Here is a 25,657-nt window from a genome sequence, read left to right as displayed (position 1 = left end):
ACTCGTTTGCTAAAAGGCCTGGCTTTCTTAGCCTCTTCTTGAATTCAGTGGGATTTCTCCATCACTTCAACAGCTTCATTCACTGATTTGAGTACTCATCTTTTCATTGCAAGAAAGACCAAAGGAACAATTTCATCCACTTCAAAATGTTTAAGAATTATATGAAGTATTGTGTAGGCAAAAATATGAAAGGAAAAAAGTATGTGTAATAAAACAGTGCATTAAAATGAGGACAGCTCTTTCTATTGCCTTTGAGGTCTTCTAATAACTAAATCAAATTCCACCTTTCTACTTGTAAAGAGAATATTATATGAATGAGTGTGAATTATCTTTAGACTTATTTTTCCAAAGTTTAGAAAATAAGTCAGGGTTTTTTTGTTTTTTTTTTTTTTTTTTTGAGGCAGGGTGTAAAATAGTTTTTATGTTTCAGTTTAGTTATCTCTAAGGTATTTTTCCCACAGCCTATTTGACTTTTTCCAAAAGAACCTGCCTGGCTGTAATAGACTGTGCAAATGATAATAATTATCCTAGAGATAAGAGTGCTGCACTAAATCTCAGAGGGTCAAAGAGTCACTAATGTCCATTTGTAGATACTTGTTCTTCTCTTGTGTATTCCACCTGCAAGGAGGAGATAAACCCTAACCTCATTAACCTTTGCTGTCTATAAAAAGGCTCATTTTGTTTAACAATAATTATTGACAATGAACTTTGTTTATGTGGCAGACAATAACGAGAATAAAAGACAAGATTCCTCCTCTCATTGTGCTTACATTCTCTTGGAAGGCATTAGACAATGAATAAGTGCTAAGAAGATAATAAATCAAGGCACTGAGCTAGTTGTGGGGATGCTCTAATTCAGAATGACTATCAGCAAAAGGTACGATGGCTCTCAGAGCAGGGGGCATTTGAGATGAGACATAAAAGATGAAAGAAAGGCAACTGCATAATTATTTTATGAAATCATGTAAGTCAGAATTAAAGAAGTGCAGAGAATTGAAGTGAGAAGAAAATTGGCATGGACATAAAAAAATATTGTGGTTTTCTTAAGAAGATGTGGCTTGAACATGGGTTAAAATCAAAGGAAACAAGTCACCACAAATTACAAATTCAGCTAATAAAATACAATTTAATAGCAATTTTGACTTCTAAAGAATTCTTTTGGTATGGAAATATTTGCCAAACTATATCTTAATATGTGTTCCTTTTGTTTTACTTTAACTCAGGCATATTAATTTGCAGTACTATAGTAATCATGTTGTAATGATAACAATCCCCCATAAAAAGCTGAATTAATTTTTTCTCCAGATGTATTGAGATATAACTGACATATTGTGTAAGTTTCAGGCATATGCTGTAATGATTTCATACAGGTACATACTGCCAAGTGATTATAGAATAAGGTTTGTAAACACACTCATCACCCATCACCTCACATAGTTTTTTTTTGTTGAGGTTAGTTACCACATTCATTACCTCATATAGTTACCATTTTGTATCTCTGTGTGGGTGTTGAGAACATTTAAGATCTATCTCTAGGAAATTATAAATATACAAACAGTGTTATTAAATATAATCACCATGCTATACATTATATCTCCAGAACTTAATAAAGTTATAATTGCAAGGTGGTACTCTTTGACATTTTCACCCATTTCCCATACTATCTAAATCTTGGTAACCACGTCTGTCCTCCTTATTTCTCTGAATTTATCTTTTTTAGATTCCACATATAAGTGATATCATACAGTATTTGTCTTTATCTTAAGTATTTCACTTAACATAACACCCTTCTAGGTCTACTCATATTACTGCAAATGACAGGATATCCTTTTTATAACTGTATAATATTTAATTTGTGTGTGCATTTCATTCCAATGAATATTCTGGGTTGATTTCCTTTAGGATTGACTGACTTGATCTCCTTGCAGTCTAGGGGACTCTCAAGAGTCTTCTCCAACACCACAGTTCTAAAGAATCAATTCTTTGGCATTGAGCCTTATTTATTTTCCAGCTTTCACATCCGTATATGACTACTGGAAAATCCATAGCTTTGACTATTACAAACCTTTGTCAGCAAAGTGATGTCTCTGCTTTTTAATATGCTGTCTAGCTTTGTCATAGCTTTCCTTTCAAGGAGCAAGTGTCTTGATTACTATAGCTTTATAGTATAGCCTGAAGTCAGAGAGCATGTTTCCTTCAGCTTTTTTCTTTCTCAAGATTGTTTTGGCTATTGGAGTCTTTGTGTTTCCTGACAATTTTAAAATTGTTTATTCCACTTTTGGAAAAATTCCTCTGATATTTTGATAAAGACTACCTTGACTCCCCTAATGTCACAGATGGTAAAGAATCTGCCTGCAATGAAAGAGGCCCGTGTTTGACTCCCGGGTCGGGAAGACCCTCTGGAGAACGTAATGGTAACCCACTGCAGTATTATTGCCTGGAGAATTCCATGGACAGAGGACCTTGGCAGGTTTACAGTCCATGGGTTACAAAGAGTTGGACATGGCTGAGCGACTACACTTGGGTAGTATGGTCGTTTTAACAATATTAATTCTTCCAATCTATGAGCATGATATATCTTTATATCTGTTTGTGTTGTCTTAAGTTTCTTTCATCAGTTCCTTATAATTTTCTGAGTAAATATCTTTTACCCCTTTAGTTACATTTATTCCCAGGTATTTTATTTTTTTTTGATGGGACTGTTAACAATATAAATTCTTTAATTTCTTTTTCTTATGGTTTGTTGTCAGTGTATAGAATGCAACATATTTCTGTATATTAACATGTATCCTGAAACTTTACTGAATTCATTAATGAGCTCTAGTAATGTTTTTTTTTTTTTTTCTTTTTTTTGTGCTGGGATCTTTGGGATTTTCTTTGTATAGTGGCATGTCTTCTACAATCACTGACAGTAATATTTCTCCCTTCCCAGTTTGGATACCTTTTATTTCATTTTCTTGTTTGATTCCTATGGCTAGGACTCCCAATATTATGTTGAATAAAAGTAGTAGGAGTAGACGTGCTTGTCTTCTTCCTGATTTTAGAGGAAATTATAGCAAACTTTCACCATTGAGAATGATGTTAGCCTCATTCCCTGGTTCTTGGATCTTCACAATGGTGTCTTCTCCATAGCTCACTCCTAGTTGGCCCTTTCATGAGGCAGACCATACTCAGGAACAATTTATGTCACCATCTTGATAAGCAAAAGCTGTCTCCTTATCTGACTCTGTCATTTGCCATCGATGGAATCCTTTGCCTCCAAATAGTCTCTATTTTAAATTTGGCATGAAATAAATGGTGAATTACTAAGTAGGAGCAGTAAAATATTTCAATGGTAACTTCTTAATTGTTCTTTTAAATATTTTAAAATTTGATTGATTTATGTGTGTGTGTACACACAAAAAAAATCCCCTCAACAAATTACTTGTACTTTATTATTCCAAGTCTAAAATGAATGTATCTTTCTACAATTTGAATTTCTCTGAAAATAGTATTTGCTAATAGAAAATAAAACATTCTTCTACACAAATATAACCACAGCCAAAAATAATTTTCATTCTATTTTCTTGGTATGATATTCAAACAAATCAATAACATTGAAAAAAATTTCCTGCAAAAGACTTAGAGTCTTATGGGAAACACACACATATTTCCAAGTATTAATTTCCTTATTGTTTAGTCAGCAATTACTTTTTATACTTTGGAACTGAAAAGGAATAAATTTTACACACAGACACACACATGCACACAAGTTAATATTCATATTTGGCATATAAAATATCTCATTAAGTGTGAGGGTAATTAAGCAGATGGTCATCACAGCAATTATAAATTTTTTTAAATAGAGCTATAAAATTTTATAATAAAGCATAGGCACAGAAATCCAAAACTGGATGTAGACTATTAGCTAGGCTTTTGTTAATGAGTCCATTCAAATTAACAAGTAGACATAGAAAATATAACTTTCAAATTATCTGTATTTAAGATATTTAAATTTAATATTCAAATTTCTCTAGCACAAATTTTTTTAAGACTGCCTGTATATTTTCAAGTATCTCTGGCAGCAGATGGAGTCAATTGTTTCAACTCCCAGGTTATTCAGAAATAGCATAATGAGATGCAGGCAGGGCAATGATTACCCTGTTCAGCCTGTAGTCAGAGGACCTTAAGCTAGATACTAGAACTCAGGAACAAATGAGGAATTTTAGAATTTCAATATGTAAAATTAAGCCCAAGGCTTAAATAGCTGTTACCTTTTGAAATATATACAGAGACAGACATCCTAACAGCCAAGAAAAATTTGAAGACATAAAATAATACATGGTATTCAATTTTAATATTTTAAAATCTTGGGATTTAGCAGCTAGTTAATGGCCAGTAGAGAAGAGGAATCATAAACTCAGAGTCAGGCAAGGAAAAACAATTTTGACTAGGGAAAGCTTTAGACACTTCTACTAAGGACTAGAAGTGGTGCTGGATTGCAGATGTGGGCTTGCAAGGAAAAAGGCATTTTTCCAGGAAAGAATCAAAAAGACTTTAGGATTGCTAATCCTAAGTAGGGAAAATGTAAAATAGAGGACACTAACAATGCAGTTAGGTTCTAACAGTATAATGAACTTTCACTTTCTTTGAAAAACTTCTGTACCCTTATGATAGGTAATTTTCCTTCCTTGAAATATTCACCCAACCCTTGGAACCTGTGGCTACCTTATCTGGCAGAAGGGACTCAACAGATGTGATTATGTTTCAGTTCAGTTCAGTTCAGTCACTCAGTCGTGTCTGACTCCTTGTGACCCCATGAATCGCAGCATGCCAGGCCTCCCTGTCCATCACCAAGTCCCGGAGATTACTCAAACTCAGGTCCATCGAGTTGGTGATGCCTTCCAACCATCTCATCCTCTGTCATCCCCTTCTCCTCCCACCCCCAATCCCTTCCAACATCAGGGTCTTTTCCAATGAGACAACTCTTCGCATCAGGTGGCCAAAGTACTGGAGTTTCAGCTTCAGCATTAGTCCTTCCAATGAACACCCAGGACTGGTCTCCTTTAGGATGGACTGGTTGAATTTCCTTGCCATCCAAGGGACTCTCAAGACTCTTCTCCAACACCACAGTTCAAAAGCATCAATTTTTCGGTGCTCAGCTTTCTTCACAGTCCAACTCTCACATCCATACCTCACTGTCCACCTCTCACATCATGACCACTGGGGAAACCGTAGCCTTGACTAGATGGACCTTTGTTGACAAAGTAATGTCTCTGCTTTTTAATATGTTATCTAGGTTGGTCATAACTTTCCTTCCAAGGAGTAAGCATCTTTTAATTTCAAGGCTGCAACCACCATCTGCAGTGATTTTGGAGCCCCCAAAAATAAAGTCTGACACTGTTTCCACTGTCTCCCCATCTATTTCCCATGAAGTGATGGGACCAGATGCCATGATCTTAGTTTTCTGAATGTTAAGCTTTAAGCCAACTTTTTCACTCTCCTCTTTCACTTTCATCAAGAGGCTTTTTAGTTCTTCTTACACTTTCTGCCATAAGGGTGGTGTCATCTGCATCTAAGGTTATTGATATTTCTCCCGGTAATCTTGATTCTAGCTTGTGCTTCTTCCAGCCCAGCATTTCTCATGATGTACTCTGCATAGAAGTTAAATAAACAGGTGACAATATCCAGCTTTGATGTACTCCTTTTCCTATTTGGAACCAGTCTGTTGTTCCATGTCCAGTTCTAACTGTTACTTCCTGACCTGCATACAGGTTTCTCAAGAGGCAGGTCAGGTGGTCTGGTATTCCCATCTCTTTCAGAATTTTCCACAGTTTATTGTGATCCACACAGCCGAAGGCTTTGGCATAGTCAATAAAGCAGAAATAGATGCTTTTCTGGAACTCTCTTGCTCTTTTGATGATCCAGCGGATGTTGGCAATTTGATATCTGGTTCCTCTGCCTTTTCTAAAACCAGCTTGAACATCTGGAAGTTCACGGTTCACGTATTGCTAAAGCCTGGCTTGGAGAATTTTGAGCACTACTTTACAAGCGTGTGTGATTATGTTTACGTATCTTCTAATGTGGGGAATTTTCTGGTGGACCCAATGTAATCACAAATGTCCTTCTAAAGAAGGAGAGAAGAAGTTCAGAATAACAGAAGGAGCTATGACAATAGAAGTAGAAATGAGTGATGCAGCCATGAGCCAGGAAGGTATGCAGACTGTAGAAGCTGGAAAAGGCAAGAAATGCATTTTCTCCTCCAGAATGCACCAGTACTTCACTCTTGCCCTAGTAAGACTTATTTTGGACTTCTAACCTCTAGAACTTGCAATACAGTGACTTTGTGTGCTCTTATGCCACTAAATAAGTTGCAATTTTTTAACAGCACTGATAGGAAATTGACAAAGCAACATTATATTTTCTCAATGGTGGAATAACAAATATTAATGCCTTTGCTTAATTGGATCTAGGGGAAAGATATCTAAGTGCATTTTTGGAGTTCGTGTTTCAGTTTCTTGTGATGAAAAGATGGCTGTTCACTCCCTGAGTATCCTCTTCTAGTTATTTTTCTGGGTTTTGTGGTAGCAAATTTCTTTAATATGTGAAAGATTTTAAAAATTACCTTTAATATGCTTTTGATGCAGAACATAGTATGACAATGTCTTCAGTGTTTTAAATATTACACCAATTTTAAATATTACAACAAATAAACACCAGTATTACGTTTTGTCTGTTCTTCCAAAATTTTTCTCACTCAGTCTTGTGACACTACTTCAGGTTGAGGGTTTACCCTTATCAATTCAAAACCTTCCACCATTGATTTTTCTCTTCAGGTTCAGGTAGACCATCATCTTACAGCTAGTTGGAGCAGAAAAACAATGATATTCATTACTTTTAACATCCATTTATTGTTTGGGCCATAATCCTTATTACTCATACTTGATGTTAAGCTTGTTACAAATGGTGTTCCTGTCTGCTTTCTATCTGAATTGTTTTATTGTTGTTCTGACATATGTGATAAATTTCACCTGGTGGGTGCCTGTAATTATTTTATAAATGTCACTTGCACACTATATCTGAGCACATGATTTTATTTTTTTTTTTACACATTCAGAAAGTAAGATTTTTTGGATAGAGAAGATTATTAGTCTCCAAGTTATCTTTAAAACAAACAAGAACAAAATTAAATGAAGTCCTCTTTTGGTTATATTTATTTGGAGATTCTGGAAAGTAAAAACATAGTTATTAATCTCTGCTTAAAGATGGACTTCTTTTCTTCTCCAATAGAGAATTGAAATATAATGCTATAGTCCCAAGATCATACAATATCAAATATGAAGAAGTGGAAAATACTTTCAAATTATATATTTATAGGAAGGGAATAATATATGATAAAATAATAATATGAAAAAACTACACATATCTTAATTAAAGTTAGGTTATTCTTGTGCTTTCCCTATAGGCATAAAATCTTGTAGAAAAACAGCAGCAGGTTTGCTAAGTAGAATGAGATAATATAATCATCTAAAATGTAATTTGGTTTCCAATTCCTATAGTTATATACCAGACAGCACAAACTTGTGCAGCTTTCTTGGATTTCTCACATCTTGATTCTCTAATACTTTGTAGGCTAATTTTTAGAAGTTGTATAGGCTACCAGGAGTGACTAAAGTGCATCGATGTTACATATAAAAATGTAATATTGAATAAGAAAGCAAGAAGGGCATTTCCTAGATTTAAAAAAAGAAAAGAAAAATTAGCCACACTGTGCAGCATACAGGATCTTAGTTTCCCAACCAGGGATCAAACCCAGTCCCCTTATAGCAGAGGACCAGAATCTTAACCACTGGACCACAAGGGAAGTGACTTTCCTAGATGTTTTTAATTAAGCCAATGAAGAAACAAATTTCGGATTATACATTTCTGGATTGCCTGAAGATTTTGTGAAATGATACTTCTATTATGTTCTTATTCTTATATTTTATCAATGAATTTTTGTTGGATTTTTCTTTGACTTTTTTTTGGTTTTAATTGTATAGTTGGATCTCTAGTATAGATAAAATTACCTGTCAGCAAACTATATAAAATACTTATTAACAGCTACTTTTGATTTTATATTTTATTCTTTTTATCTGGGTTAACATTTATAATCGATGCTTTTGTATTTTATCCGAAGGGTAAATTACTATATGGGAAAAATACTGTGCTAATCTATGTCTTCTAAAGGGAGTTGATTTATGAAGTAGACATGTTATCTGATCTCGCAAAGACAATGATTTCTACATAATAAAAATTCTGATTCTATCCTTTCCTTTCATTTTGGATGAAGTTGAGATTATTCTCATTTATTTCCAAAATAGCCCTAGACATTAGCAAACTAAGACTGCCAGATCAAGGAAAGCAAGGTGATCACCCATATGCTCGGGGATAGAGGGGGAGATTACTTTCTCCTCAAAATTTTTAACACTTGATTTTTTTAGAGTCTCTGCTATTATCCTCCTAATATGTATGGAATATTACCTAGTGACTTTTGTTGAAGTAATTCCTAAGTTGGAAAGATCATTCATTCACACAAAATGAGAGTTTTGGTTTGGTTATTCAGATCTTACACAGTTCTTTAACAATAACTCATCAGTGACCTTTTCATCTATCATAATTTTCTTAAGTTCAAGAGCTGTCAGTTTATGTCACTGGATTTGTGACATAATTTAGATTTTTGTATATTGTTTAATCTCTAAAATATTGTATTTTAACGACTCAGGGTTCAAAGTGAAACCTTCCTTATCACAGATTTTAAAAAGTAGTTCTGGCAATTATTAGTAGAAACAAAATACATACCAAAATTCATATGTATACCATACTAATTACTACTGCCTGAAGAGATTTATCTTGATGAAATATTTTTTTGACATTGTTAATTTATTTGTACAGGTATCAAATTCAAATTCTTGTCAATAGTTAAATATTTCTTCACCATTTACTGAGTATAGGACTCCAGCACTGATTGTGCTGGATGAGACAAGGCCATGTATATTGATTTTTGCAAAGATAGCTAGTTTAATAAAATTGATAAGCTCAGCTAAAGCCTAGCAATTATGAGAGCCAGAAAATGGTTTGACTAACTTATGTAAGAACTTATTTTTAACTTATGTCTAGGTTGTAATAGTCTAAAGCAGTAATTACATAGATAGAAATATCCTAGATGATAAAAGCCTTATAAAACTGAAACTTTAAAAAATATATAGGTATCTCCAGCCAAGAAGCTCCATGGAATTCTAAACTCATAAATTCACATGAACTTCAATTTTATCCTTTGTAAAAATAGTATTATTTTCTCCCCCTCACCTTAGTTGGGCTTCCCTGATAGTTCAGTTGGTCAAGAATCCGCCTGCAATGCAGGAGATCCTGGTTGGATTCCTGGGTCAGGAAGAACTGCTAGAGAAGGGATGGGCTCCCCACTCCAGTATTCTTGGGCTTCCTGGGTGGCTTAGCTGGCAAAGAATCTGTCTGCAATGCGGGAGACCTGGGTTCAATCCCTGGGTAGGGAAGATCTCCTGGAAAAAGGAAAGGCTGCACCCACTCCAGTATTCTGGCCTGGATAGTTCCATGGACTACAGTCTATGGGGTTGCAAAGAGTAAGACATGACTGAGCAACTTTCACTTTAATCTCAGTTGGTAGCATCACAGTCTGTTCAGTAATCAAAATCAGAAGCTCAGGATTTAGACTCCTGATGTCTTCATGGGAAAAAAAGATAAAAGTCATTCCTATTTTATGATGCTTCTTAAGCATCTGGGGGGGGAAAACAAAAATAATAATTTAAAAAAATGACCCACTCTTGAAAAAGATTGCTCAAGGTAGAAAATAAGTGAAAATCTGTGATAAAACCAGAATAATTTTTTGGATTTCTAATTGAGGGGTCCTTTTGTTGCATCACCTCTGAGTAGCTTAACTCCACATGGAGTTCCATTGCAGTTCTGCTGGCAGAGGTAGGAGAGAGTCTGAGTAGAGGGCACAACTTACCATACTGTGGGAGAGCCTCCTCTTGCCTGTTACTCAAGGATGAAGTGGGTATATGAACAATCACTTCAAGCATGGACATGGAACAACAGACTGGTTCCAGATAGGAAAAGGAGTACGTCAAGGCGGTATATTGTCACCCTGCTTATTTAACTTCTATGCAGAGTACATCTTGAGAAACGCTGGGCTCGAAGAAGCACAAGCTGGAATCAAGATTGATGGGAGAAATCAATAACCTCAGATATGCAGATGACACCACCCTTATGGCAGAACGTGAAGAAGAACTAAAGAGCCTCTTGATGAAAGTGAAAGAGGAGAGTGAAAAAGTTGGCTTAAAGCTTAACATTCAGAAAACTAAGATCATGGCATCTGGTCCCATTACCTCATGGGAAATAGATGGGGAGACAGTGGAAACAGTGTCAGACTTTATTTTGGGGGGCTCCAAAATCACTGCAGATTGTGACTACAGCCATGAAATTCCAAGCTTACTCCTTGGAAGGAAAGTTATGACCAACCTGGATAGCATATTAAAAAGCAGAGACATTACTTTGCCAACAAAGGTCCATCTGGTCAAGGCTATGGTTTTTCCAGTGGTCATGTATGGATGCGAGAGTTGGACTGTGAAGAAAGCTGAGCACCTAAAAATTGATGCTTTTGAACTGTGGTGTTGGAGAAGAGTCTTGAGAGTTCCTTGGACTGCAAGGAGATCCAACCAGTCCATCCTAAAGGAGATCAGTCCTGGGTGTTCATTGGAAGGACTAATGCTGAAGCTGAAATTCCAATACTTTGGCCACCTCATGAGAAGAGTTGACTCGTTGGAAAAGGCCGTGATGCTGGGAGGGGTTGAAGGCAGGAGGAGAAGGGGACGACGTTGGATGAGATGGCTGGATGGCATCACCGACTCGATGGGCGTGAGTTTGAATAAACTCCGGGAGTTTGTGATGGACAGGGAGGACTGGCATGCTGCAATTCATGGGGTCACAAAGAGTTGGACATGACTGAGCAACTGAACTGAACTGAATTGAACTGAATGCTCAGGAGTAAGTGAAGAATGTCCTTCCTCAACTCTAGGAAAGGGAACATCCATAAGTTTGTTCCCATTCGAGCTGTTCCCACCTGACTTGGGGGTGCTTGGACATTGAGGAGATAAGAAACTGAGTGCCCATTTCTGAAGGGCAGAAAGAGGAAGGGAGAATTCTTTAATTTCAGATGTCCACATCTTCTCCTCCAGCCCTGGGTTCAGTGTCATATCATGGGAAAGTGCATTGAATTTGCAATTGAGTTAGATATAGAACATGAGTCTAACACACACACACACACAAAACACACTGACATTTGTTTTGCTAAAGATCAGAAATTCAATGAGTTCCTCCATACAAAGAAATTTACAGTCATTTCTATCTCTCATATCAGCTCTGTAAGGGAGATATTGCTTTTTTTGACTATAAGGAAAATGAGGATCTTAAATGTTAAATAATTTGCACAGAATTATAGAGCTAATATTAGTAGACTCAAGATTTGAATAAATATATTATGAGTACCACATCTACAATTTATTTTCAATTAGAATTCACCATCTCTAGTCTTTTTCTTGTAAATTATTTACTGTAAACGGAAACAAATCACATTAACCAGCTGTTTTGTTTATATCTAACCCATTCTGTGTACAAGGGAGAACATTTCTGAAATGGGATTCATTTCTAATCATATCTAGAAAACAGCAGGAGAAAAATTTTAATGGACAGTACAATAAAAATACATGTTTATAACTTGTATCAGAATAGGATGAAAACATTTCATGCTCCTTTCTTTGGAAGTACCCAAAGCTAGGACCATTCCAGAAAATGTGGGAACACAGCAAAATTCTTTTTAAAAATAATTTATTTCTACTCAGACTTTAAAAATTTTGGAGCAAAGAAAAATTAGTAATGATCAAAACTATTGGCTTAAAAGTAGTTGTATCATTCTAAGTGCCATTTTGTGTAATTAGTGTATAATTTATTACTCAGTTTGGGACAGGTTTGAAAGAACATGAGGGAAAAACACATATATTGAAGATGCTAGATAACGTTTCTAAACCAGGACTATTTACAGCAAGCCAGGATGTAAGATTAGTCTATAACAAATATTAATAAATTGTCTTCTCTTTGTATATTTATTCTGCTGCTTTTTGTTTATAAAAATATCAAGAATAATTGTGAGTAGTATCTCATTTCTAAACCTATGTATATCTCAGCAAATTTTCCTTTCATTATCTTTTTTTTTTTTTTTTCTTCCAGGAAGGCATATCATATCATAAGAGCCATTCAGAGGTGGTGCTAGCCCACATTTTCATTTCTGTTCTCTCACTCATTCTTTTTCTGATTAGAAAGCAGATGCATTTTCTACCAGAAAAAGTATGTTGGATTTCACTTGTGAAAGCACACTGAGAATAGAAATCTAATATCCTGGGCACACATTTATTAAAGGAGATCTCTAAATGGAGATTTAAATTATTTTGTAGGATAAAAAGGGTTATTTTTGTAAATGTCTAACAAGCTGTCACTTTCCTCTCATGAACAAATCCTAAGAATTACTGTTGTTTTCCCTCACAATTAATAATGTAGGGATCTTTATATAAGCTTCTATGAAAGCAAGATAAGGGAGAGCTTATTTTAAAATACACATTGATCTCATCAAAGTATGCCTTAATTGAGGTAATGATTTCTTTTTTTTCTTATATATGTACATTTATATATAATCTAGTCAAAAGGAATAGTTTATGTTAATAGTGAAGTCCTGAGTGTGCTTGAATACTGTTGCTCATGTGAAAGTGCTGTGTTTTCAACTTGTCTCTGTATCTCTAGCTCCTAAGAAATTCCCTGGGCTATGGCAGGTATGCAATAAAACTGATAAATTTAAAAGCATGTATATTTTAAAAGTAAAGAGGAAGTAAAGAGCCTCTTTATGAAAGTGAAAGAGGAGAGTGAAAAAGCTGGCTTAAAATTCAACATTCAAAAAAGAAAGATCATGGCATCTGGACCCATCACTTCATGGCAAGTAGATGGAGAAACAGTGGAAACAGTGGCAGACTATTTTTTGGGTCTCCAGAATCACTGCCAATGGTGAGTGCAGCCATGAAATTAAAAGACACTTGCTCCTTGGAAGAAAAGCTATCACCAACCTAGACAGCATATTAAAAAAGCAGAGACATTACTTTGCCAATGAAGGTCCATCTAATCAAAGCTATGGTTTTTCCAGTAGTCATTTATGGATGTGTGAGTTGGACTATAAATAAAGCTGAGTGCTGAAGAATTGATGCTTTTGAACTGTGGTGTTGGAGAAGACTCTTGAGAGTCCCTTGGACTGCAAGGAGGTCAAGCCATTCAATCCTAAAGGGAATCAGTCCTGAATGTTCATTGGAAGGACTGATGCTGAAGCTGAAACTCCAATACTTTGTCTACCTGATGCGAGGAACTGACTAATTGGAAAAGACCCTGATGCTGTAAAAGATCCAAGGTAGGAGGAGAAGGGGACAACAGAGGATGAGAGAGTTGGATGGCATCACCAACTCGATGGACATGAATTTGAGCAAGCTCTGGGAGTTGGCAATGTACAGGGAAGCCTGGCGTCCGTGGGTCACAGAGTCAGACACGACTGAGCAACTAAACTGAATTGAACTGATTTTTTAAAAGATAGACAATGATAAATACTACTATCAAAAATGCTTATGCTAAAATATTAAATTTTAGGATTGAACTGAAATAACAATTGAGAAAAAGTTAAAGAAGAATAAAAGTTTGAGAATTAATAGAAAAAAAGAAATTTTTATTAAATGAACAATTGAAGTAAGATTATAAATAGAACAAGTTGAATGTGAGACATAGAAAACATTATGGAACCTGGAATTGAAACTACTGGAATATAAACCACACCCAGAGTCTAGGTATTAAGTGAAATAGCTCATACACTGAAGTGAAAATTAACTGGACAATACATGCTGATGGGAAATAGTATTATAACACTGGTCAGAATGGGGGAAACTGCAATAATTAGGGCAGAAATTTGGAACAATATATCCTATGAAAAAAAAAATTTAAGGTTAATTTTGGTGAGGAATATACACAAAAAGTGGTATTTAAATAAAAGCAAAATTTTACATAAATATTTTAATTTTGGATAAAACCAAGCTGTCAAACTGTGATTAAGATGCAATGTAAGTAGTGGCAAGTCTAAGTCCAAAGGAATAGACAGCTATTGACAGGCTGATGCAGAGCAACAGATAAGTGAGCAATAAATTAGTGTTGGATATTATGCAAGCAGATGTGTCAGAATATCTTGTGGAACAAAGTTACCTAAGTAGCCCAGGAGCAGGAAAGTGTCACAATAAGGTGGCAAGTGGGAGGAAAGATCTGGGAGCTAAGTGAAGTTAAGAAGCCAGAAGAACGGATGCACCAGGCAGTCTGCTCAGAAACAAAGGGTGATGTGCAGCAGATTCACTAAGGCAGATACTAGCTTTCAAGAGAAGTCAATTCTGAGCTTCTATGAGGATAACATCAAAGCGAACCATTCAGTGGATGGCTTTGAGTATAAAAATTAAAGGAAGTGGCTGCTATGGGTGAAGTGAAGTGAAGTGAAAGTTGCTCAGTCATGCCCCACTGTTTGCGACCCTGTAGACTATACGGGGTCCATGGAATTGTCCATGGAATTGCCCAGACAGAATACTTGAGTAGATAGCCTTTCCCTTCTCCAGTGGATCTTCCCAACCCAGGGATTGAACCCAGGTCTTCGCATTGCAGGCAGATTCTTTAGCAGTTGAGCCACCATGGAAGCCCAAGAATACTGGAGTGGGTAAGCTTATCTCTTCTCCAGCGGATCTTCCTGACCCAGGAATGGAACTGGGATCCTCTGCATTGCAGGTGAATTCTTTACTAACTGAGATATGAGGGAAGCCCTCTATGGATGAGGAAGTGTCCAAGTCTAAGGCAAAATACATCTGAACAAATAAGAAATGGATCAAAAAAGAAACCATCAACAGAAATAGTGGAAACTGCTTCCCAAATAAATGCAAATTTGTTATAGTAGAGATAGATATTAAAATTATGGTGTTTACATGAGGGCAGAAAGTGAGGGCAGTTTTTTCAATAAAAACTGAATTTTTTAAAAAAAAGAATTTCACTGACTAGTGTCAGTCAGTGAAACTTTAAAAAGTGATTATATGAGAAAAAAAATATAACAAATCACTTTCAAACAAAAAAAGTCAAATATTGTATGGTTTCATTGATATGAATTGTCTAGAGCAGGCAAATCCATATAGTCAGAACATAGATTCATGTTTTCTAGTGGGAAGTGGGAAGGGGAGATGGGAAGTTACTGCTAGTGGGTATATGGCTGTGTAGGCAGGGTAATAAAAATTCTCTATTATTATTGATAGTGGTAATTGCTGCACAACTCTGTGAATATACCAAAAAACACTGAGTTGAATATATTAAGGGAGTGAATTTTAAGATATGTAGATTTTTTTCTTAATAAAACTATTATTTAAATGTAGAGAAATCCCATAATTATTCCATACATGTCATCATCCACAATAAAAAAGCCTTTAAGGCATTAATGTGTAGTCTAGTCATCCATATAAAAGCGTCTCTTACAATCCATGCAGTAATATGAAAGAACATGGCTTTTCTCTTCAATGTTATTGGCATTAATTTGGAAATCTTTGAGAAAGAGGCTATGAAAGAAAGCAGCAAAGATGAAAACACATAGTGGAATCTTAAGGGATGTGGAAAAGAGTATAGGAATGATAGTAACATCTTATATAGGTAAGTAAGGTGAAATAAGAATAACAAGGCAGAAAGAAGAAGAAAATCAAAACAAAAAAAAGTGACAAATAGATAATGAGGAAAGTAAAGCATAAGTAAAGCTGACAGAGTTTCTGAAGAACTAGAATCAAGATCAGGATCATTACGCATTTCTTCCCAATCAGCTAAACTTAAAAAGAAAAGTATGGATCTTTGCTGCCAAGTCCTTCCTTTTATATATTTACCTGCAAATTCTGAAATACTTATAGGAACAACCATATTTGATAGAACTAGACATGTTTTTCAAGAAAAAATTGCATTGCATGTGATCTTTTATGTTATTCTTTTATGAAAGAGCAACTCTTTTATGTCAGTCTTTGTTCAGAGAAAGCAGCATACAAATTAAAATTCAAAAGTCAGACATCTGTAAAATATTGTCCTTTGTGTTAAAAGCCAAGAAATTGAAGCAGGAATTTCATTTTGCATTATTTCAATGTAAATTGCATATCAAATAGTGATCTAGGTTGACAATGGCAGAAGTGTACTATATTCCATTTAATAGCTAATATGTCAGAGTTGATTATGCTATATATTAATATACATGGTGGGTGGGCTATCTTTCAGCTATCCAATGCTTTTCTTGGTATTCTTATCTTTAAATGTGTCTTTGACAGGAAGCTAAATCCAACCCCATTCCTCTCCTGACCCCTTCTCTCTTGGTGATGCCTCCACTCAGGGAATACCTTTGCTTAATTTGTTGCTGTAAGTTTTATGCAGGCACAGTTGCATCCAGCTCTGTAGACCTCCAGGTTCCTCTGTCCAATTCTGGAGTGTGTTGCCATTTCTTACTTCAGGGGATCTTCCCAACCCATGGATCAAACCTGCGTCTCCTGCATTGAAGGTAGAATCTTAACCACTGTGCCACCTGGAAAACCCCTTTGCCTAACTTGTACAAAGACAAAACTGACTGTACCAGCAAGGGCTCTGGTACTCAGACTTGAACACTGATCTGCATGGTTCCAGAATTTCCACTATAAATCATGCAATTTGACATATGAAATGTACATGATTGAGTTGCTTGTCCAAGTACTTGTGAATATTTAGAAAGTCAGAATTTCATCTTTTCTTTTTAATAATATACTCAGTTGAGAAAAAGGAAAGAAAAATCTGGAGTATGTAATATGTACACAGATTTATTTCCAAAGATATACACATTTCAAAAGGAAAGCAGATTTTAAATTATTTATTTAGTAAACTGGCTTGAACTAAACCATCTAACACACAAACAAAAATAAGATGGTTAATATGAGAGAATCATGGAGTGTTCTTCATTCCAGCAAACTGCTACTCTTGATTGAAAGAGAACTTTAAGTTCTCCAAATTAAACAGAATCTCAGGATGAGGTATCAGGGGAATTTTGTATAACTAAGGATTGGTAGAGAAGGCCAGAAGCAGTGAATAACAAAAGAGATTACAAAATTTTATAAGAAACCAAGCATACCTATGCTAATTGATTTAGCAAGTAAGAGAAAATGAAACCTAAGCATTTGAATTTGGGCTATGCAGGAGGCATACCTGGCTCATCAAGATAACTAGATCCTTAGACATCTTCCCAGAAACCAAGTCTCTCAAAAACCACCTTCTCCCATACAAGCAGAAGTTTACTTTCTGGATAAAATCTGGGCTCAGGGACACTGAGGTGAGCTGTGCTTGTGGGTGAGAGAACCATATTGGGAATAGGAAAAATTCACTGAAAGGCAATAAGAATGAGATACCCAAAGTTCTTCCTTACTTGATTCTCCAGTTCTGGCTGCCAGATTTTGGCCCTTTTTCCTCCCACCAGCATAGGAGACTAGTAGATTTCTTTATGGGGAGACTGATAAGAGAAGTGAAAATTAGAGATTATCAACAAAATGTCCAACTCCCTATCTAAAAACCTTCTGATGGTGTCTAGCAGCTAATAAGCCCCATCCAACACTTAGGAGAACTCAAGCACATTATTTAGTATGTGATGTGCTAAAGGTGTTAGCTAAAACTGTGGTGATAACATATTGCAATGTATGAATGTATTAAATCAACATGTTGTGCATCATAAACTTACACTTACCTATCAATTATATCTAAATAAGGGAAAAATAACTTAGAGAGTTAGATCATAATTAGAAAAGAGTCACAAGACTTCAGGGCATTTATGAGGAGATATTGTTTATCATGTTAATCTTGATGTCTAATTTGTATGCTCCACATTCAAATTGCCTTGATATTGGAGGAAATTGGCATTGCATAAGTTAGAATCTATCTGTATGGATCTAGCAAGCCATGGTAAGCATTACTCTGTGATCTACAATTTAGATATTAAGCATGATCAAACTTCATAAAGATATGAGATATTATTATCTGAAAGTTTCAGAGAAGGAGAGTAGTAACTAACATTAAACAAAAGTTCTGATTTAGAATCATAATTCTTAGTAGAGCAATAACAGTTGTCACAAGCCAAATATTAAACTTTTAACATGGATATCTGTACTGAAACTTTTTTTTTTTGCCCGTGCTACCCAACATGCTGGATCTTAGTTTGCTGACTAAGGATCAAACCTACGGTGGAAGCCTAGAGTCCTAATTGCTGGACCTCTCAGGGATTCTGAAACTTTGTTTTAAGGAAATATAGTAATAATTTTAAAATTATAATTTTAGTCTATAATAAAAATGAAATAGGAGAACCAAAAATTAAAGGTAATTAGTTACATTCAACTTGAATACAATTTCAAATATTCTTGATACTAGGAAACATATGAACTCTGTTATATACTGGAATTTTAACAAAATAAATGGTTTTCAAAATAGTTCTCTAAGTATTTAGGTTCTAGCTGTGTTTAACTATGACCCCAAAATTAGAGTGGCAGAAAGAGGGAGAAACCAGGGGATAAAATGTATTAAATATCTACTATGTGCCAAATCAAAAAACTTTAAACATGTAGCTTACTTCTTCAGAATAAACTTGCACATCTTCATTATCCTCACTTGATAAATGAGAAAAAATTATATATTGATTAAGTTGCTCAAGGTTACAATTCCAAAACTACGTTCTTTGCACTGGGTCATGAAAGGTGACGTAACAAATCTGATTTCCATTGTTTTCTGGGTCAAATCATTTTTTCTAACTAAATATGCCTCACTTAGACAAAGATGGTCTTTAATCACCAGAAACACATTTCTTATTTAGCCCTCTTTAAAGCTTGTTGATGAGTTTTCTTTAGAATATATAACAGATTAAAATAGGAAGGAAACATTTTTTTAAGAAATCATCTATGTACTTAGTATTTTGTATGATAGGTGTTATAAATTACATGTTATGTAGTATAATACTTTGTAATGCTTTTTAGACTTATTCACAGAATTAGGAGAGAGACTGAATCAGCATAATTATTTTCCATTTATTCCTTCCCCATTCATATCCTCTATGACATTTACACATTTGGAAAATAATGATGAAGCCATAAAATATTAAAACATTTGGCTCAGCTTGAGTACAGTTGTGAGCTATTGGAGTGGTATAGATTGACATCTGTTTAAATGCTCAGCTGGAGCCAAATACTCCCTATATGAGAGATATTATTATCTGAGCCTCCTAAGGGTCCACATTGCTGAAAGTGCAAGATATGCTCTAGGAAAAAAGCACTCAAACCATGTGTATCAATTTAGGAATGATGAAGACTAAGAAAAAGAAGGAAAAGAAAAAGAGAAAGAAACAACAGCAAAGGGAAATCAATTTAAATTTGCACAATTGTATTTAAAGTGAAGAACAGTGACGCTTGTTCAAAATTATACAAAAAAAAAAGAAAAAGAAGATATTTTACTTTAATAAAGACAGCAGTTTACTGATGAAAACTTCTCAGGTCTAAGTCTACTAAGGGTAAAATGGGATAAAAAAACCAGATGTGGTTCAAATCTAGATTTGGTGCTTCCTTACTGTGTAACTTCGGTTACATTGCTTAACCTTCTTGCACCTAAGGCATTTTTTCTGTTTGTTTGTTTGTTTGTTTTGCGGGGGGTGTGGAATATAGACTCCTTCACAGATTTCCCTTTAGCAAGTAAATGGGAGAATATGTGTAAAATGAATAGCATGTCCGGAGAAGTTAATGAATATTTATTTCTTCCCTCCAATAAAAAATTTTAAAAGATGTCTGGCTCCAGAAGAGTTTAGTTTGTTTTGTTTGAAAAGAACACCTGTTTTGAATTCACTGTCACTATTTTAAAATACTGGAATGATTTTCCTTTGGAAATACTCAAAGAAGTAACAGATTTCTTTTCAGTTTCATGGAGGGGAAAAAAAGTCATTGAAATGTGTGTTGGCCAACTTTTCAATTATTTCAGTCTGTATATAATCCACTGTTGCATCCTTGCTCCTATTTACATAATTGAAGTAATCCTTTGGTACCTATCCTCTGAAGCAAAGTGAAGGTATTGTATCATACTCTCTGATTAAAAAAAAACAAAAATCTATCTTGTTGTCTCCCTCACCCATTACCATTTGTTCTAAGAATTTTACCTGGAGAGACAAAACCTTACTAGCCCAGCAATTAGTCTCATTGGAATCCAAAAGATACAGATAATTCCTGGTACTTGAATGAATTATTTTCTTAATGTTTAATGCAATAAAATTTTTGAATATTCTCTGAAAATGTACACAGAAGGTAAGCTTCTAACATCACACTTGGAGTGGGAGATGCTACAGTCTGTGACTTCCAACTTCAAGCAGAATTATTACTAATTCACCTAGTTGTTTTAAGTTGTTAAATTCTTAGAGTCTGATGAAATTTAAATTTGACTTTCTGATGGAAGTAGAACAAACATGATAATTCTACTCTCTTTTCTAATTTGATAAGAAGGTAGACTGAGGCATATTTTAAAGGTATTGAATATATTAGAGTAGCTTTAATATAAAAATAATTTCACTTGCCTTAATAGATTTTTCTTTATAATTATTAGTGAAGAGTTCTACTGTAAAATTATAAAAATATATTTTGAAGATATATAATTGCTAAATTTGTTTTGTTTCATTTTAAATGTACAAATTTTCTGACTGTCCTAGAAGGCTGTGATTTAATAACTCAAAATAACATGACCCAACATGAATCCTTAGCCAAAGATTTTAAGTAGTCATTGGAATCCAGTCCAATATCATAAATTAGAAAGCACGTCCATATAAGCACAAAAGTTGCATTAAAAATAACATCATTCTAGAATATCATCTTGGAGACTAAATGAGAATATTCGTTTTAGTTACAGTGAAAAACCAGATTCCCCCACAGTCAGTCCCTCCCATCAGGAAGCTTCCACAGTCCTCTTATCCTTATCCATCAGAGGGCAGACAGAATGAAAATCACAGAAAGCTAACCAAACTGAACACATGGATCATAAACTATGAGCCATGCTACATAAGGCTACCCAAGACTGACGGGTCATGGTGGAGAACTCTGAAAAAAGTGGTTCACTGGAAAAGGGAATGGGAAGTCACTGCAGTATTCTTGCCTTGAGAACCTCATGAACAGTATGAAAAGGCAAAAAGATATGACACTGAAAGATTAACTCTCCACATCAGTAGATGCCCAATATGCTACTGGAGAAGAGTGGAAGAATAACTCCAGAAACAATGAAGAAATGGAGCCAAAAGGAAAACAATGCCCAGTTGTGGGTGTGGCTGGTGATGGAAGTAAAGTCTGATGCTGTAAAGGCCAGTATTGCATAGGAACCTGGATGTTAGGTCCATGAATCAAGTGGTCAAAGAGGAGATAACAGGAGTGAACATCACAGTTTAGTAATCAGTGAACTAAAATGGACTGGAATGCGGGAATTTAATTCAGATGACCATTATATCTAATACTGTGGGCAAGACTGAGCAACTGAACTGAACTGGATATTATATTTATCCCTTTATCTATACATGTTTTATTAATATTAATATGATACATTGAGTGGTCAGGGTTAACTTGTCTAAAACAATAACCCACAGGCCTGACTTCCAGCTTGGGAATTGGCTTTCTTCAGATCTCCATGGATATTAGTTACAGCTAGATGCCTAAGCCATCAATCCCCAATCCCAGTAGGGGGCTCAGAAAGGCTTGCAGCTAGTAGTCAGGAGAGGCAAGTCAGGCTTTGTAACTAGCCTCCTTATCACAACAGGGGAGGGGCTAACTCCTTCTCAACCATGGACACCGAATGGTGGATTAGATCTGGTTCATACAATGATTTAATTTCTAGGATGTGATGAACCAGAGGGAGGGCACTTCCTTGTTCATATAGTTCTAAGGCCCACTATGCACAGCTAGAGTCTGTTTTCTGCAATCCATTGTTAAGTGTTGCTAGATTTTTATTCACTTTCTCAGACAATAACACAAAAATCATCATTTGCTTTCATTTCCATAAATTGCTCATAGTGAATAGTGTGTGTGTGTGTGTAGTGCTAAGTTGCTTCAGTTGTGTCTATCTCTTTGCTACCTGATGGACTGTAGCCTGCCAGCCCCCTCTGTCCATGGGATTCTCCAGGCAAGAATACTGGAGTAGGTTGCCCTGCCTTCCCAGATCTTCCGGACTCGGGGATCAAACTTGTGTCTCCCATATTGTAGTCAGATTCTTTACTGCTGAGCTACCAGGGAAACCCAGGAGCGAATGCTACTATGAGTTTAATGTGCTATTATTTCCTGCCTGTTTACTCTATTTCTAGTCTTTCTAAAAAAATAATTTTGTTATTTTCATGAAGTCTTGAAAGAAACTAGTCCTCCAAGTAATCGTATTATAAGATCTATATCTATATCTACACCTATGACCATGTTTCTATATCTTAAATATATATCAATGTTAAACATGTATCTGTTTATATATTTGTATGAATTTCTGTGTCAGCATCCTTATTTGCAAGAGAATATAAGCCTTACTTAATATGATTTTCAGGAATCCTATTGCCTAATATTGGTAACCAGACCTTTTAAACAGTCTCCCTTACAGAGACATTCTAGGAAAACAACAAAAAAAAAAGATTTATACTTTGGGTTGGTGCATATACACTACTAATAGATTCCCTGTATTCTTATATGCAATATATAGGGCCTAGGTCCTTGGGCCAACCAATTAGAACATTTTATTTCTAATCCATTAAATGTTATACTCAAATTTATCTTTCTCAGAAAAATATGATGATAAATCATTTTAAAATGTCCAACAGAGATTTATGATTTAGTTTTCATTGGTGTGGAATTCTAAAAAAATATATATATATTAGATATTTAAAGATTATACCATACTCTTTCTTTGAATTGATGTTTACGAATACAGTACATCTTGAGAGAAAGGAAATCCAATCTCAAAACCAGGCCAAGATCAAAAATTTAAAAAGAGGAAAAGGGAGACAAAATCTGGTGGAGTATCACTGGGGAATCATTTTAAACAGCTCAGACAGAAACATCAGTACTTCATCATCTGCTCAGTTATTGACTTCTAATGACCTCTGGGGTCTCATATTTTTACTTGGACTTCTTTAGTCTTAAAACCTAGTGAACTCACTACGAACATGTGACGTATAAGCCAATTGTACTAAAGGTTATAAACTCAATATAGGGAGTGCAGATCATTTTATGATCTTAGTAGCAAAAATGCTATATATTTGTATTGTGCTTTAACCTTTCTATAAATATTTTATTTACACTATTATATTGTCATCATCTCCCCAAATACATTAAATATGAATATTTAACCCTGTTTAAAGACATTAAAAACTAGTTTTAGAAATGTTGAGAGGCAGCCTCATGTGACATTTTTCAAGTTTTTAGACAATTAAAATATATTCAATCTTTGGGTAACATGCATGTCTAGGTGATAATTTGCAGTTCAGAAATAAAATATTATTTCCCAAGGACAAATTAAGTATATGTTGCTAATTCTAATCCAATACTGCAGTCTGTTTTAGCCTTTTCTTACCTTATTTACAACTTCTTTCTCCAACAGCAAAGGACTCTAGTACCTACATGATCCTTTTTTAACATTTATGTCTTTAATCCATTTGAAGTTAAAACTTGTGTATAATATAAGGTCTACATGTAACTTTCCAAGTGACTACCTGGTTGTCCCAGCATGATTTATTAAAAAGTCCATCTTTGCCCTAGTAATTTGGGATGTCACCATTTTTGTATATCATTTTCATAGGTAATTGAGTCCATTTCTGGGTTTTAGATTCTATTTCACTAGTCTATTTTCTATTTGTACTCCAAATCCCCTGGAGGAGGAAATAGCAACCCCCTAGAGTATTCTTGCCTAGAGAATCCCACGGACAGAAGAGCCTGGTGAGCTATAGTCCATAGGGTTGTAAAGAGTCAGACATAACTGAAGCTAGAGAGCATGCATGCATGCATGCACCACCTTGTCTTAATCGTACAAGTCTAGTAGTATGCTTGAATTTCTGGTAGGGCTGATCACTGTTTCTAGTGTTTCCTTTTTCGTGTTTTTCAAGCTGTCATTCTACATGGTTTTCTTTTCATATGAACTTTACAATAAATATTTCCATTCTATAAAAAAGCATTACTTTATATTGTTTAAAAATAAGCATGAAACCTATGATTTGAGAACGATTGACATCTTTATAATGTTATGTAATCCTATCCAAAATTAAGGGGTATTATTCCATTTGGTTGACTCTTCTTTTCATCTCTCAGGAGTGTTAGAATTATTTCTTATAAGTTTTGAAGGATTCTTAAGTTTCATTTTTAGTATTTAATACTTTTACAATATTAAATAGAACTTTCTCTAATACTGCATCTTTTAATTAGTCACTCTTTGTGTATATGAAGGTTATTGATTTTTACATTATATTAATAATTTAAAACAGGAATACTGTTTAGACTTATAGTAAGGAAGAAGAGGTGATTATAGAACCTGAGAAATTATGGCCTAGGTAGAAAGAGGATGATGGGTCCTCCAAATACGCTCCAGCTTGGATACCCAAATTCATCCCTGGATAACTCTTGGGGTGAGATGTTCTCCAGTTCTAATGAACATCTAAATCTGCTTGGAAACATCAACATTTCTAATCTGTAAAACAAGGAATTTAAAAAAAATATGTATCAGAGATAACTCTTGTCCAGTTTCTTATTGTTTATCAAGGACTAGATTATCAACAAGTTTTACTTGATTTAAAAGGATTCTGTCACAACATGAAGTGCAATGAGATAAGAAATAAAGGTAATAGGTATGAATATATTTGGATTGGGGACAAATAAAAAAATATTCTAAATTGAATAAGAAATATATCTTAAAGTAAACCTCTACACCAAAATTTTTATTTATTAATAGAACTACTAGTGAGGCTTCCTTGGTGGCTCAGTGGTAAAGAATCTGCCTGCCAATGCAGGCTAATGCAGGAGACACAGCTTTCTGGGTCAGGAAGATCCCCTGGAGAAGGAAATGGTAACCCACTCCAGTATTATTGCCTGGAAAATCCTATGGACAGAGGAGCTTGACACATTAATCCATGGGGCCACAAAGAGACCGACAACTTAGCGACTAAACATAAACAACAGTATGACTACTACTAATGAAACATATATATTGATTACTCTGTTCCAGACACTGTTCTGAGTGCATTATATATATTTACTAATGCAATACTGTATGCAGGTCAGGAAGCAACAGTTAGAACTGGACATGGAACAACAGATTGGTTCCAAATAGGAAAAGGAGTATGTCAAGGCTGTATATTGTCACTGCTTATTTAATTGATATGCAGAGTACATCATGAGAAATGCTGGGCTGGAGGAAGCACAAGCTGGAATCAAGATTGCCAGGAGAAATATCAATAACCTCAGATATGCAGATGACACCATCCTTA

The sequence above is a fragment of the Odocoileus virginianus genome, chromosome 7 (genome assembly GCF_023699985.2).
Source record: "Odocoileus virginianus isolate 20LAN1187 ecotype Illinois chromosome 7, Ovbor_1.2, whole genome shotgun sequence".
Taxonomy (NCBI): domain Eukaryota; kingdom Metazoa; phylum Chordata; class Mammalia; order Artiodactyla; family Cervidae; genus Odocoileus; species Odocoileus virginianus.
This window is presented reverse-complemented; position numbering follows the sequence as displayed.